Genomic DNA, 17,548 nt, shown 5'->3' with positions numbered 1-17,548 from the left:
ATGTTGTACTGTTTTTCTAAATCATAGTATTTCTGTAATGTTTAAGAATGTTTGGCTAAATATATTCTTTCTGTTATCTTATACTATTTCTCCGAAATTCTTGTATTTTTGAGAAGTTATCGTGTTTCTGGTAAGTTACAATATTTCTGCTAAGTTCTGCTATGCTATTGTATTTCTGCCAAGTATTATGTTTCCTCTAAGATATTGCAGTTCTGCTAAGTCACTACATTTTAGCAAAGTTCCTTTGCTTCTGCAAAGTTTTTACAATTTCTGCAACTTTTCAGCTTTTCAGCTAGTTTCAGCAGACAGCTTCAGCGTTCCAGCATCCACACTGCATTTTCGCAGGAAATGCAAATTTTTCTAGTTATTATTATTATTCTTAGGACTTCCGTACACTTTTCATTGTGGATCTACTTCCACAATTTTCAGCCGATTTTCACCGCTCAAATTTTAAACTATTCTGCTATTTCTGCTAATGATGGCTGTATCTTTTGGTATTTTATACTATTATACTTTTCAAATATTAAGCTTTTTCCTTTAATTTGTCCCATTGAAATGAATGGGAAACTTCCGCAATTCTGCTAAAACTTGCTTGTTTTTGAAACTTAACTACTTTTTCCTACTTTCACGTAGAACAACCATTCAAACTTTAAAATGTTCTCAAATTATTGGGCTATTCAGGAATAAATCAGCTTTTTCAAATCTTTTACCGTTTTACTTTTATGCCTCTTAAAGTTTTGAGTTGCAAAATTGTGATTTTTCACAAAATACATGCGTTGTTATGGTTGCTATGCACTTGGCTTCCAGTGTGCCACTGAAGGTTTTGCAGTCTTCTCTTCATGTCCGAACAACTTCTTGCTACTTGCTCAATTTTCACTCAACTTCCACAAATTATACATCAAAACGTAGGTATTTTTGCTGGCTTTCCGAAAATGTCACTATCATGGTTGTGAGATTTATAGAATTTTGGCAAATCTCCTCAGACCAACACAAAGTCGCAAAACTCTCCATAGAAAGTCAATGGAGAGCTTGTTCAAAATCACAGCTTGATTTCTGTAATGAGAGGCATATTCGAATCGTCATATCTCCTTAACGAAGCAAAGTTAAGACATAAGGCTTGTCCCAGTATATCTTCAGACACTCCTGACGCTCACAATTCAAGAATTTCTTTCTCACCTATTACCGTTCTGAAATGAGTTAGACTTGTTTGAGGGTAGGAAATTCATCGTCATTCAGATTTCTTCAGATTTCAAACTCTGAAATGAACCACTTTTTTCTCGTCATATCTTTTAATGGATATCAACAGACACCTGAAAATTTCCAAGATTGTTCACCAAAGCCTGCTGTCTCTTACGGTGAAAAAAATGATATTGATACTCCAAATAGATTTAGAGTTAGAAAGCGTTGTTTGAGGGCAGGTCAAGGCAGTTTTGCTTCGCCTCTACTAAGTTACAGTGCATTACAAGTCAAATATCTTTAAAAATTCATATTTTAATGATAAATTGTCAACACTTTGAGATTCCCCATCTCTTCTGAACAAAACGGTGTAAGAATGACCGTTCTAGCCCCTACGGTTAGGAAATTATGGCCATTTGTTTGAGAGGAATCCTCACTATGAGAAATTCACTGCAGAAATCCTGTCTCTGTGCTCTGTGTGTAAAACGGCTGCACCTGTTTTGGCGGGAAAAAAGTGCACAGGCTCTCTGATTGGTGGATTCAAATTCAGCAGCTCCCAGGCTGCTTGACTGAGCTAGAAACTTACTTGTCTCTTATGGGCTCAAAATGTGGTCATAAATATTTTGTACTTGTAAATCAGGATTTGTATGTGTAAAAAGAATTTGTGCGTGTATAAAAAAGATTTGTATGTAAAAAAAGATTTGCGTGTGTGTAAAAAAAGATTTGTATGTGTAAAAGAATTTGTGCGTATGCGTAAAAAGATTTGTATGTGTAAAAATAATTTAGTGCGTGTGTAAAAAGATTTGTATGTGTAAAAAGATTTGTGTGTGGACTTAGCTAAAAAAACCCTGCAAGTTACAAGTACGAATTTTGACCCTATTTTTCTTCCTGTTATCTGATTGGTCAATGTCATGTCAATCACAAATGTAACAATCCAATCAGAGAACAGATGGGTTTGGCTGTCGGAGGGGCACTTTTTGAACTGCAGGTCCTTGAAGGAATAAATGCCCTCTTACATGCCAACCCAGCGTTTTCCTTTATCACCACGAAGGAAAACAGTCTGTGGTCGCCTGAGTTTGGTGATTTTTGTGTCACAGGTCTACGTGCTTTATACAGGGACTTCCACAGCCTTTTCAACAGCGCTGCGGACCGCGTGGGGGGCAGTGTTTTGGAAATGACAGTCTTCATTACAAAGCTTTCTTCGTTATGAATTAGCATACATGTTTTTATTGAACATTTGAAGAACTAGCAAAAACCAGAAACTGTTGTAGAGGACATAAAGTCAGAGATAGAAACGACAAGGAGCAGGTGCATCTAGTACAGGTAGAGCTGCTGCAAAACCCACAGAGCTCAGCAGCCAGCGCAACAAATTCTGGATCCTTTGCTTTTAGTTAGCAGTTAGCATTAGCAGCACATCCTGCGTCCGATGTGAAAGGACCTTTATGCTGCGCACTGTGACTCACAGCAATGGTCCCGGTCAGCCCTGACTTTGTGTTAAACTAATCCTAAAGTAATAATGGTATTTCTAACCACTGACATACCACAACTTTATCCTTTCAACAGCTGCTGAAAGTAAGGGGACCTAGCTGCTATCGGATATTTATATAGAGATCCTCCAGCTTCAAACTGTATTACCCTTCAAGGACCTGCAGTTCAAAAAAAGTGCCCCTCCGACAGCCAAACCCATCTGTTCTCTGATTGATTGTTACATTTGTGATTGACATGACATTGACCAATCAGATGACAGGAAGAAAAATAGGGTCAAAATTCGTACTTGTAACTTGCAGGGGGTTTTGGCTAAGTCCACACACAAATCTTTTTACACATACAAATCTTTTTACGCACGCACAAATTCTTTTTACATACAAATCTTTTGACGACGCACAAATTCTTTTTACACATACAAATCTTTTTACACACGCACAAATTATTTTTACACATACAAATCTTTTTACGCACGCACAAATTCTTTTTACACATACAAATCTTTTTTACACACACACAAATCTTTTTACACATACAAATCTTTTTACGCACGCACAAATTCTTTTTACACATACAAATCCTGATTTACAAGTACAAAATATTTATGACCACATTTTGAGCCCATAGTCTCTCCCTATGTGTGTGTGTGTGTGTGTGTGTGTGTGACAGAGAAAGAGAGAAAGGGAGGGCGAGAGAGAGTTTTTATGGGAGCATCTTATTATATGATTTAAATTCAATATATTTAGACTGGTTGACTGAATTTGATCCTGTGTGTGTCTCTGTGTGCATGTGTGTTTCCATATGTGTCTATATTTGTGATTGTGTCACTGTTATACTTTTTTTTGCTGATTTTTTTCATTTAACAATTACATTTGAGGGACCCTTAGCATGTTCAGGATTCTTTCAGCTGTCCATTTTGCTTTTCTTTTTTAAGTTATTACTATTGTGTTGAGTCATAGCATTTCTGCTGCTTTTCAGTATTTGTGCTAAATACAGCTTTTCTGCAAAATCATACTATGTCTGCTATTTTATGAGATTTGTGCTAAATACAGCATTTCTGCTAAATCATACTCTTTCTGCTATTTCATAAGATTTGTGCTAAATATAGTGTTTCTGCTATTTCTGCCAAATTTAGTATTTTTGATTAATTAGGGTTTTTCTACCAAATCATAGTACAGTTTTACTGCTTTTTATAGAATTTTTAGAGGATATTTATATTGCTTAATATAGTATTTCTGCTTTTTATAGGATTTGTGCTTAATATAGTTTTTCTAAAAATGTAGTATTTATGCTTAATCATACTATTTCTATATATTTCTGCCAGGTCCCCAGGCAGCTAATCCTCTGTGAGGACTGATACATACAAATACATATCAGGGCCTGCACGGCTTCCCAGCCAGCCAATCATATCTGGGGTCTGCCCTTTCTTCTCTCGTCATATCTCAGCGACAGATGTACAAAGAGCAATGCAAATCACAGTCAAAGTACACGAAAGTATGCTGATTCACCCAGTACAAGAATTATGCTTCTAGTCCACCGAGTTTTTGAGTTACACGACGTTTGTAACTGCAAAAACGGCGGTTTTCACCTCTCACCGCAATCTGATTCTGACTGCTCATCACCCTGTTTTCCAGGCGCCGCTCTCTTTCCCATTGGCGCAGTTGGTAATGACACAGGTCTGCAACCCAAAGGTCATGGGTTCAATTACACCTTGGGCAACATGTTTTTTTTCCCTACAAATTAATACACTATCACAGACCACTAATTCATATTCATCATTTATTACAATTCTGCAAACTTTTATGACTTTAGCAGCTTTTCTAATATGGACCTCAGATTCTTGTTAACACTCCATGGCACAAATACTGTTCCCTTTAGGCTCTGTGTGTGTGTGTGTGTGTGTGTGTGTGTGTGTGTGTGTGTGTGTGTGTGAGAGAGAGAGAGAGAGCGAGAGAGAGCCTTTTGATGGGAGCATCTTATTATATCACTTAAATTCAATAAATTTAGACTGGTTGACTGAATTTGGTCCTGTGTGTGTCTCTCTGTGCATGTGTGTTTCCATATGTGCCCATATTTGTGATTGTGTGACTGTTATACTTTTTTTGATTTTTTTTTTTTTTTTCAATTAACAATTAGATTTGAGGGACCCTTAGCATGTTCAGGATTTTCCAGCTGTCCATTTTGCTTTTCCAATTTTTCTATAAGTTATTACTGTTGTGCTAAGTCATAGCATTTCTGCTGCTTTTCAGTATTTGTGCTAAATACAGCATTTCTGCTAAATCATACTATTTCTGCTATTTTATGAGATTTGTGCCAAATACAGCATTTCTGCTAAATCATACTATTTCTGCTATTTCATAAGATTTGTACTAAATATAGTGTTTCTGCCAAATATAGTATTTCTGCTTAATTATAGTATTTCTGCCATTTTATAGTATTTGTGCTAAAACATAGTATTTCTACTAAATGTAGTATTTATGCTTAATCATACTATTTGTATATATTTCTGCCAGGTCCCCAGGCAGCTAATCCTCTGTGAGGACTCATACATATAAAATTTACATATCAGGGCCTGCACGGCTTCCCAGCCAGCCAATCATATCTGAGGTCTGCCCTTTCTTCTCTCGTCATATCTCAGCGACAGATGTACAAAGAGCAATGCAAATCACAGTCAAAGTACACGAAAGTACGCTGATTCACCCAGTACAAGAATTATGCTTCTAGTCCACCTAGTTTTTGAGTTACACGACGTTTTGTAACTCCAAAAAACAGCGTTTTTCGCCTCTCACCGCAATCTAATTCTGACTGCTCATCACCCTGTTTTCCAGGCGCTTGCTCTCTTTCCCAGTGGCGCAGTTGGTAATGACACAGGTCTGCAACCCAAAGGTCGTGGGTTCAATTACACCTTGGGCAATATGTTTTTTTTCCCTACAAATTAATACACTATCACAGACCACTAATTCATATTCATCATTTATTACAATTCTGCAAACTTTTATGATTTTAGCAGCTTTTCTAATATGGACCTCAGATTCTTCTTAACACTCCATGGCACAAATACTGTTCCCTTTAGGCTCTGTGTATGTGTGTGTGTATCAATATTTCTCCCATTTTAAAGTATTACTCCTCCATAATTGTATTTCTGTTAAATCAAAGTACTTTTACTACATCTTAGTACGTCTACTCAATCATACTATTTCTGCTAAATCATAGTATTTTGCCAAATTACGGTTTTTTGCCAAATCATAACATTTGTTTTATGTTATAGTATTACTACTAAGTGGAGGAATTTCTGTCATGTTACAGTATATGTGCTGATTACAGTATTTCTGCTAAATCATAGTATTTCTACTATATTATATTTTTTCTTTCTAAATATAGCATTTCTGCTATATAATTGTATTACTGCTATGTTATAATATTTGTGCTAAACCAGAGTATTTCTGCTGAAACATAGTATTTCTGCCGAATGATAGTATTTCTGTCAAATTACAGTATTTGTGCTAAAACATAGTATTTTTTAAAAAAAATTCAATATTAATAGTAAATTACAGTGTCTCTGGTAAATCGCAGCATTTCTGCTATGTTGTACTGTTTTCTAAATCATAGTATTTCTGTAATGTTTAAGAATGTTTGGCTAAATATATTCTTTCTGTTATCTTATACTATTTCTCCTAAATTCTTGTATTTTTGAGAAGTTATCGTGTTTCTGGTAAGTTACAATATTTCTGCTAAGTTCTGCTATGCTATTGTATTTCTGCCAAGTATTATGTTTCCTCTAAGATATTGCAGTTCTGCTAAGTTACTACATTTTAGCAAAGTTCCTTTGCTTCTGCAAAGTTTTTACAAATTCTGCAACTTTTCAGCTTTTTCTGCTAGTTTCAGCAGACAGCTTCAGCATTACAGCATCCACACTGCATTTTCGCAGGAAATGCAAATTTTTCTAGTTATTATTGTGTGGATGCTTTAAGCATCCACACTATTGAGTTCCTCTTGGGACTTCCGTACGTTTTCGCCGTGGATCTACTTCCACAATTTTCAGCCGATTTTCACCGTTCAAATTTTAAACTATTCTGCTATTTCTGCTAATGATGGCTATGTCTTTTGGTATTTTATACTATTATACTTTTTAAAATATTAAGCTTAATTTGTCCCATTGAAATGAATGGGAAACTTCTGCAATTCTGCTAAAATTTGCTTGTTTTTGAAACTTAACTACTTTTTCCTACTTTCACGTAGAACAACCATTCAAATTTTAAAATGTTCACAAATTATTGGGCTATTCAGGAATAAATCAGCTTTTTCAAATCTTTTACCATTTTACTTTTATGCCTCTTAAAGTTTTCAGTTGCAAAATTGTGATTTTTCACAAAATACATGCGTTGTTATGGTTGCTATGCACTTGGCTTCCAGTGTGCCACTGAAGGTTTTGCAGTCTTCTCTTCATGTCCGAACAACTTCTTGCTACTTGCTCAATTTTCACTCAACTTCCACAAATTATACATCAAAACGTAGGTATTTTTGCTGGCTTTCTGAAAATGTCACTATGATGGTTGTGAGATTTATAGAATTTTGGCAAATCTCCTCAGACCAACACAAAGTCTCAAAACTCTCCATAGAAAGTCAATGGAGAGCTTGTTCAAAATCACCGCTTGATTTCTGTAATGAGAGGCATATTCGAATCGTCATATCTCCTTAACGAAGCAAAGTTAAGACATAAGGCTTGTCCCAGTATATCTTCAGACACTCCTGACGCTCACAATTCAAGAATTTCTTTCTCACCTATTACCGTTCTGAAATGAGTTAGACTTGTTTGAGGGTAGGAAATTCGTCGGCTTGCTCAGATTTCTTCAGATTTCAAACTCTGGAAATGAGGCACTTTTTCTCTCATATATCTTTTTAATGGATTTCAACAGAGACCTGAAAATTTCCATGACTGTTCACCAAAGCCTGCTGTCTCTTACGGTGAAAGAATGATATCGATACTCCAAATAGATTTAGAGTTAGAAAGCGTTGTTTGAGGGGAAGTCAAGGCAGTTTTTGCTGCGCCTCTACTCAGTTATGGTGCATTACAAGTCAAATATCTTCAATAATTCATATTTTAATGATAAATTGTCAACACTGTAAGATTCCCCATCTCTTCTGAACAAAACGGTGTAAGAATGACCGTTCTAGCCCCTACGGTTAGGAAATTATGGCCATTTGTTTGAGAGGAATCCTCACTATGAGAAATAGACTGCAAAAATCCTGCCTCTCTCTGTTCTGAGTGTGTGTAAAACGGCTGCACCTGTTTTGGCGGGAAAAAGTACACAGCCTCTCTGATTGGTGGATTCAAATTTAGCAGCTCCCAGGCTGCTTGAATGACCCAGCAAGTTGCTCCTCTCTCCTGTGTGTGTGTGTGTGTGTGTGTGTGTGTGTGTGTGTGTGTGTGTGTGTGTGTGTGTGTGTGTGTGTGTGTGTGTGAGAGAGAGAAAAAGAGGGCGAGACAGAGTTTTTATGGGAGCATCTTATTGTATGATTTAAATACAATATATTTAGACTGGTTGACTGAATTTGATCCTGTGTGTCTCTCTGTGCATGTGTGTTTCCATATGTTTCCATATTTGTGATTGTGTGACTGTTACACTTTTTTTTGCTGAGTTTTTTTCATTTAACAAGTACATTTGAAGGACCCTTAGCATGTTCAGCATTTTTTCAGCTGTCCATTTTGCTTTTCCAATTTTTTTCTGTTTAAGTTATTACTATTGTGCTGAATCATACTATTTCTGCTATTTTATAAGATTTGTGCTAAATATAGTATTTCTGCCCAATATAGTATTTCTGATTAATTATAGTTTTCTACCAAATCATATTACAGTATTTTTGCTTTTTATACCATTTTATAGGATATTTATATTGCTTAATATAGTATTTCTGCTTTTATAGCATTTGTGCTTAATATAGTATTTCTGCTTTTTATAGGATTTGTGCTTAATACAGTATTTCTGCTAAATGTAGTATTTATGCTTAATCACACTATTACTATATATTTCTGCCAGCTTCCCAGCCAGCCGTTTTTTGCCCTACAAATTAATACACTATCACAGACCACTAATTCATATTCATCATTTATTACAATTCTGAAAACTCTTTACCAGCTTTTCTAATATGGACCTCACATTCTTCTTAACACTCCATGGCACAAATACTCTTCCCTTTAGGCTCTGTGAATGTGTGTGTGTATCAATATTTCTCCCATTTTAAAGTATTACTCCTCCATAATTGGATTTCTCTTAAATCAAAGTACTTTTACTACATCTTAGTACTTCTGCTCAATCATAGTATTTCTGCTAAATCATAGTATTTTTGCCAAATCATGGTTTTGTGCCAAATCATCAGAATCATGTTTATTGGCCAAGTATATGTGCATACAAATACAAGGAATTTGGTTCCGTAGATGGTGGCTCTCGAGCACAGCAATGTAAATCTCTCTCTCACACACACACACACACACACACACACACACACACACACACACACACACGTATCTATATATACATTACACATGCATACACATACATACACAAAGCTGTGTAAACCAACTATAAATAACTAATCTAAACGTATATACATAAAATACAGAAATGAAATGAGGTGGAATGAATACTACAGAATGTACATAAGGTGCAGTTGCAGTCTGGCAGTGGGGAGCAGTGTGACAGTTCAACTGTTTAGAAGGGAGATGGCGAGGGAAAGAAACTGTTCCTGTGTCGGGTAGTCCTGGTCTGCAGGCTTCTGTACCGTCTGCCAGAGGGCAGCAGATCAAAAAGTCTGTGTCCAGGGTGTGAGGGGTCTCAGATGATTTTCCTGCCCGTTTCCTGGTTCTTGAGAGGTACAGATCCTGGATGGAGGGCAGGGGGCGCCGATGATCCTTTCTGCTGCCCAGTACAGTCCGCTGCAGTCTGCACCTGTTCTGTTTAGTGGCTGCACCATACCAGACTGTGATGGAGGAGCACAGGACAGACTCAATGACTGCAGTGTAGAACTGGATCAGCAGCTCCTGTGGAAGACTGTACTTCCCAGTTGTCTCAGGAAGTACATCCTCTGCTGGGTCTTTTTGAGGATGGAGTTGATGTTGGTCTCCCACTTCAGGTCCTGGGAGATGGTGGTACCCAGCAACTTGAAGATCTCCACAGTCGACACAGGGCTGTCTGATATGATGAGGGGGGCAGAGTTGAGGGATGTCTCCTGAAGTCCACTGTCATCTCTACAGTTTTAAGAGTGTTCAGCTCCAGATTGTGCTGACTGCACCAGAGTACCAGCCGCTCAACTCATCATAACATTTGTGTTATGTTATAGTATTACTACTAAGTGGAGGAATTTCTAAAATGTTACAGTTTATGTGCTGATTACAGTATTTCTGTATAATAGAATTTTGGCAAATCTCCTCACACCAACACAAAGTCTGAAAACTGCATAGAAAGTCAATGGAGAACTTGTTCAAAATCACCGCTGGATTTCTCTAATGAGAGGCATTTTCAAATCGTCATATCTCCTTAACGCAGCAAAGTTAAGACATGAGGCTTGTGCCAATATATTTTCAGACACTCCTGACGCTCACAATTCAAGAATTTCTTTCTCACCTATTACCATTTGGTCATGAATTGGGTTTGTTTGAGGGTAGGAAATTCATCCCTCGCTCAGATTTCTTCAGATTTCAAACTCTGGAAATGAGGCACTTTTTCTCTCGTCATATCTTTTTTGATGGATTTCCACACAGACCTGAAAATTTCCATGACTGTTCACCAAAGCCTGCAGTCTCTTACGGTGAAAGAATGATATCGATACTCCAAATAGATTTAGAGTTAGAAAGCATTGTTTGAGGGCAAGTCAAGGCAGTTTTCGCTTTGCCTCTACTCAGTTATGGTGCATTAGAAGTCAAATGTCTTCAATAATTCATATTTTAATGATAAATTGTCAACACTTTAAGATTCCCCATCTCTTCTGAACAAAACGGTGTGAGAATGACTGTTCTAGCCCCTACGGTTAGGAAATTATAGCCATTTGTTTGAGGGGAGTCCTGACTATGAAAAATAGACAGCACAAATCCTGTCTCTGTGCTGCATGTGTGTAAAAGAGGTGCACCTGTTTTGGCGGGAAAAAGTACACAGCCTGTCTGATTGGTGGATTCAAATTTAGCAGCTCCCATGCTGCTTGACTGACCTAGAAACTTGCTTGTCTCTCTCCTCCCTGTGTGTGTGTGTGTGTGTGTGTGTGTGTGTGTGACAGAGAGAGAGAAAGGGAGGCGCGAGAGTTTTTATGGGAGCATCTTATTGTATGATTTAAATTCAATATATTTAGACTGGTTGACTGAATTTGATCCTGTGTGTGTCTCTCTGTGCTTGTGTGTTTCCATATGTGTCCATATTTGTGATTGCGTGACTGTTATACTTTTTTTTTGCTGATTTTTTTTTTCATTTAACAATCACATTTGAGGGACCCTTAGCATGTTCAGCATTTTTCAGCTGTTCATTTTGCTTTTCCAATTTTTCTATGTAAGTTATTACTATTGTGCTAAGTCATAGCATTTCTGCTGCTTTTCAGTATTTGTGCTAAATACAGCATTTCTGCTAAATCATACTATTTCTGCTATTTCATCAGATTTGTGCCAATTATAGTGTTTCTGCCAAAAATTGTATTTCTGCCAAATATAGTATTTTGATTAATTATAGTTTTCTACCAAATCATAGTACAATTTTATTGCTTTTTATATGGCTTCTAAGACAACCAATCATATCTGAGACCTTACACATTCAAATTTGCATATTGGGGCATTCATGGCTTCTAAGATAACCAATCATGTCTGAGGGCTGGCACATTAAAATTTGCATATTGTTGCCTTCATGGCTTCCCAGCACGCCAATCATATCTGAGGGCTGGCACATTCAAATTTGCATATTGGGGCCTTCATGGCTTCCCAGGCAACCAATCATCTATGTCATATATCCATAATATTTCATATTTTTATTTTAAATGGTCAACATTTCAAGATTCCCCCATGTCGTCTGAACAAAACGGTCTAAGAATGACCGCTTTAGCCCCTACGGTTAGGAATTTATGGCTGTTTGTTTGAGGGGAGTCCTGACTATGAGAAATAGACTGCAAAAATCCTGTCTCTCTCTGTGCTGCATGTGTACAAGCCTGCACTTGGTGCACCAGTTTTGGCGGGAAAAAGCACACAGCCTCTCGGATTGGTGGATTCAGATTCAACAGGGTGGCTGTAGCTCAGGTGGTAGAGCAGGTCACCTACTGATCGGAAGGTTGGTGGTTCGATTCCTGGCTTCCCCTACTCTGCATGCCAAATATCCTTGGGCAAGATACTAACCCCAAATTGCTCTCCGATGCATCCATCGGAGTATGAATGTGTGTGAATGTTAGTTAAAAGAAGCACTTAGACAAATGTGCTTGGGCGAATGGGTGTGAATGGGTGAATGCACAAGTTGTGTAAAGCGCTTTGAGTGCTCAGAAGAGTAGAAAAGCGCTATATAAGAACCAGTCCATTTACCATTTACCAAATTGAGAAGCTCACAGCTGTTTGACTGACCTAGAAACATGCTGTTAACAGCCCCTGTTCACTTGCTGATGCTGTGTGTGTGTGTGTAGAGAGAGAGAGAGAGAGAAAGAAAGACACACACAAAGACGCTTTTTCGGGCAGCATCTCATTGTTGGATAAAAATATTATATATTCAGACTGGTTGACTGGCATAGACTCTGTCTGTGTGTGTCTCTCTCTGTACATTTGTGTATCCATATTTGATTTCTTGTGTATTTGTTGATTTGTGTATCCATATTTGATTTTGTGTGTATCTGTTGGCTTTTCTTATTTGTTTTTTTTTTCTAAATGTATTTTTATTTTATTTTTTTTCACAGGTGAACAACAATTGGTTTTCAGCGAACTTAACCATGTTCCTTTTATTCAGCTTATCAATTTACCTTTCCAATATTTTCACTTAAGTTATTACTATTCTGCTCAATCATAGTATTTGTTCCATATTAAGCTATATTGTAGGATTTCTGCTAAATCATAGTATTTCTACTATATTATATTTTTCTTTCTAAATATAGCATTTCTGCTATAGAATAGTATTTCTGCTATGTTATAATATTTGTGCTAAACTTGAGTATTTTTGCTAATACATAGTATTTATTTAAAATTACAATATTCATAGTATATTACAATGTCTCTTAAATCACAGCATTTCTGCTATGTTGTACTGTTTTTCTAAATCATAGTATTTCTGTAATGTTTAAGAATGTTTGGCTAAATATATTCTTTCTGTTATCTTATACTATTTCTCCTAAATTCTTGTATTTTTGAGAAGTTATCGTGTTTCTGTTAAGTTACAATATTTCTGCTAAGTTCTGCTATGCTCTTGTATTTCTGCCAAGTATTATGTTTCCTCTAAGATATTGCAGTTCTGCTAAGTTACTACATTTTAGCAAAGTTCCTTTGCTTCTGCAAAGTTTTATAATTTCTGCAACTTTTCAGCTTTTTCAGCTAATTTTAGCAGACAGCTTCAGCGTTACAGCATCCACACTGCATTTTCGCAGGAAATGCAAATTTTTCTAGTTATTATTATTCTCCATCTTCCGCCTAAATTTCGCACGTATCACGCCCGCAGTTTTGAGACAAGCTTCATATATGTTACCTCATTTTGTGCGGCCGGATCTGGAATGGTGTGCTATGACTTTTGGTGTTTATGAATTTTATAGTTTTTAAAATATTAATATTTTAGTGAAAATTTTCCCGCGCTCCTCTGCCAAACAGTTTTGACATTAGGATTACATATGTTAGATCATTTTGTGCGGCTGGAGCTGGACTATTATGTTGTGACTTTTGGTGTTTATGACTTTTATAGTTTTTTAAATATTAATATTTTAGTACAAATTTAGGCCAATTCATCTTTTGGCGCCAAATAAACAGACTTCATTTGTGGTGTCTTGGCTCTCTCTAGTGGTATACCGGGAGTAGTACAGCCGAAAAGATTTATCCTTGTGTTGAAAACTCCATATCCCACAGTTCATAGCACGCCTCTACAGAGTGAACAATGGCGGCCACCACTTCGTTTTATATGTCTTTTATTCGTGTTTCTAGGTCACAAAATAAACTTTTAAGATATTTTCAGGCGAGAATGTAGGTGTGTAAACTTCAAATATCTGCTTGTTTTATCAAGACATCCCATATTTAGCGACAGTGCTCTGACGACGTCGGTCCTGCCTGACAGCTAGCCGGCTACCTAGCTAGCTGCTGCACTTGGCTGCAAATGGATAGCGAGGGACTCTCTCTGTCGTTTCACCTCCCGGTCTCTCGCAAATGCTCGCACAGAATCGGAGTTACAGCTGGATGTGGAAAAAATAACTGAGTTGTTTGGTGGTGGAGCTACAACAGAGGGCAGCTACCCACCGTGTGTGACAGAAAGGACATGCCGCCAACGAGACATATGAGGCCGGGCAGGCGACACTAACGCCGGAGGTCAATCGTGGATCAGGGAAAGCGAAGGCAGGAGCGTGAGGTGAACTGAATTTCAGGTAAGAAGTTATGACCTGCACTCTATTTGGGTCAGATATAAACCGAGTTTAGGTGTAGTTTATTTAGCAGCAGTTCTCTTATGTGTTGCTGATAGCCGGCTAGCTAGCTAGTGCCGCTAGCATAGTTAGCTAGCACCGCTAGCGACCCTTCGTGAAAAAGCACCCAGGCTTGGCTTATATTGAGGCGGGTGAAACTCGTGTCAGCACCGGTCGCTCGCCGACAGTATGTGTTTTAGCTGGACTTATTTTTCGCTTTATATGGACCGATGATTTATTTATTTATTCATTTTAGTAACGGTATAAACAGTGAAAGGTGGTGGATTGGCCAGATGTAAACTTCAAATATCTGCTCGTGTTACCAAGACATCCCATATTAGCTCTGATGTTTTCGGTGCCTGCAAAGAGCTAGACAGGTAGCTAGCTAACCCGAGCTGGCTGTCTTTTGACTCAGGGTCATAGCTGGACTTATTTTTCGTTTTTATGAGCCGATGAGGGTTTTTTTTAGTAACGGTACAAACAGTGAAAGGCGGTGGATTGTCCAGATGCTGGTCGATGTGGAAAAAATAACTGAGTTGTTTGGTGAGTCGCTGACGCGAGCTACAACCGAGGGAAGCTATCCACCGGTGTGTGTCAGAAAGAACATGCGGGAACGAGGCGGCGAGGCGACCGCCGATCGACCGGTGGTAGATCGTGGATCAGGGAAACCGAAGGCAGGAGAAGCAGGCGGCTGCCGGTCGGAGCGTGAGGTGAACTGAATTTCAGGTAAGAAGTTATGACCTGCACTCTATTTGGGTCAGATATAAACCGAGTTTAGGTGTAGTTTATTTTTGTTGTGCTGACTTTTACAATCAGTTATAATAACTCGTACTGCGTGGTAGCTAGCACGATGGAGTTTATGACAGCCTCCCCTGTCATTCTCTCGCCTGTTCAAACTTCAGTCATGAAACTGATCAATGATCGGCTTTTCTCTCTTGTTTGTTTATCGCGCTAAACAACAGCAGCACGTTTAAGCTTGATCAGCTGTTGTTAGAATTCATTTGATTTTAATTTCTAGTATCAGCTGATGTTTGCTGGAGCCACAGCTGTAGAAGCGGCTGGTCGAAACCAGGAGATGACCTTACTGAATCATCAGAGCTGAACTGGTGATGGAGAAACAGGTTTACCTTTTTTTAGGTGACATGAATGAGTTGAAGGGAAGTTATGAACTGTTTCTGAGAGAAATAAACACCAAGCTCCTTTTTTTATTTAGCTGACAGCTGGTAACTGTGCAGGGGCGGATCTAGCAAAGCTTTTGCCAGGGGGCCAGGTAGGGCATTAACAGAGAAAGGTGGACACAAAGATATACTTTTCTTTCTTACTCTCATACAGGGAGTGCAGAATTATTAGGCAAGTTGTATTTTTGAGGAATAATTTTATTATTGAACAACAACCATGTTCTCAATGAACCCAAAAAACACATTAATATCAAAGCTGAATGTTTTCGGAAGTAGTTTTTAGTTTGTGTTTAGTTTTAGCTATTTTAGGGGGATATCTGTGTGTGCAGGTGACTATTACTGTGCATAATTATTAGGCAACTTAACAAAAAACAAATATATACCCATTTCAATTATTTATTTTACCAGTGAAACCAATATAACATCTCCACATTCACAAATATACATTTCTGACATTCAAAAACAAAACAAAACAAATCAGCGACCAATATAGCCACCTTTCTTTGCAAGGACACTCAAAAGCCTGCCATCCATGGATTCTGTCAGTGTTTTGATCTGTTCACCATCAACATTGCGTGCAGCAGCAACCACAGCCTCCCAGACACTGTTCAGAGAGGTGTACTGTTTTCCTCCTTGTAAATCTCACATTTGATGATGGACCACAGGTTCTCAATGGGGTTCAGATCAGGTGAACAAGGAGGCCATGTCATTAGTTTTTCTTCTTTTAAACCCTTTCTTGCCAGCCACGCTGTGGAGTACTTGGACGCTGTGATGGAGCATTGTCCTGCATGAAAATCATGTTTTTCTTGAAGGATGCAGACTTTTTCCTGTACCACTGCTTGAAGAAGGTGTCTTCCAGAAACTTGCAGTAGGACTGGGAGTTGAGCTTGACGCCATCCTCAACCCGAAAAGGCCCCACAAGCTCACCTTTGATGATACCAGCCCAAACCAGTACTCCACCTCCACCTTGCTGGCGTCTGAGTGGGACTGGAGCTCTCTGCCCTTTACCAATCCAGCCACGGGCCCATCCATCTGGCCCATCAAGACTCACTCTCATTTCATCAGTCCATAAAACCTTAGAAAATCAGTCTTGAGATATTTCTTGGCCCAGTCTTGACGTTTCAGCTTGTGTGTCTTGTTCAGTGGTGGTCGTCTTTCAGCCTTTCTTACCTTGGCCATGTCTCTGAGTATTGCACACCTTGTGCTTTTGGGCACTCCAGTGATGTTGCAGCTCTGAAATATGGCCAAACTGGTGGCAAGTGGCATCTTGGCAGCTGCACGCTTGACTTTTCTCAGTTCATGGGCAGTTATTTTGCGCCTTGGTTTTCCACACGCTTCTTGCGACCCTGTTGACTATTTTGAATGAAACGCTTGATTGTTCGATGATCACGCTTCAGAAGCTTTGCAATTTTAAGACTGCTGCATCCCTCTGCAAGATATCTCACTATTTTTGACTTTTCTGAGCCTGTCAAGTCCTTCTTTTGACCCATTTGCCAAAGGAAAGGAAGTTGCCTAATAATTATGCACACCTGATATAGGGTGTTGATGTCATTAGACCATACCCTTCTCATTACAGAGATGCACATCACCTAATATGCTTAATTGGTAGTAGGCTTTCGAGCCTATACAGCTTGGAGTAAGACAACATGCATGAAGAGGATGATGTGGACAAAATACTCATTTGCCTAATAATTCTGCACTCCTGTATAAAATATTTAGCTTTTATTAAATAGTTATCTGAATCTTACAACCAAAGTTTGTATAATAATACACAAGATTGGCTGTAGACCATTGTTCATCATTCAGAACACTATGTAAAAATAACAAAAACAAAAAGTGAATGCGAAAGTGCATACATATTTATTTTATGTGTTTGATGTGTGTCGGGCGTGGTCTGCAGTGCCGCTGCAGGGGAGGTGGACCCACGGGTGTAAAGTCTGTGCTCTCTTGGCTGTTTTTTGGGTGTGTGTTGGGCTATGAGTTGAAAAGCTACGGCTGCCTGTGTGGGTACACCAACCATGTGTGAAAAGTGGTCCATAACGTACTGGTTCAAAGTGTGTTCGTGCAAACATTGTCGGGGTCTGCCGTGGTACAGAGGGACTTCT

This window comes from Oreochromis aureus, unplaced genomic scaffold (assembly GCF_013358895.1).
Source record: "Oreochromis aureus strain Israel breed Guangdong unplaced genomic scaffold, ZZ_aureus HiC_scaffold_373, whole genome shotgun sequence".
NCBI lineage: Eukaryota > Metazoa > Chordata > Actinopteri > Cichliformes > Cichlidae > Oreochromis > Oreochromis aureus.
The sequence above is the reverse complement of the archived record's forward strand: the minus strand, read 5'-3'. Positions refer to the sequence as shown.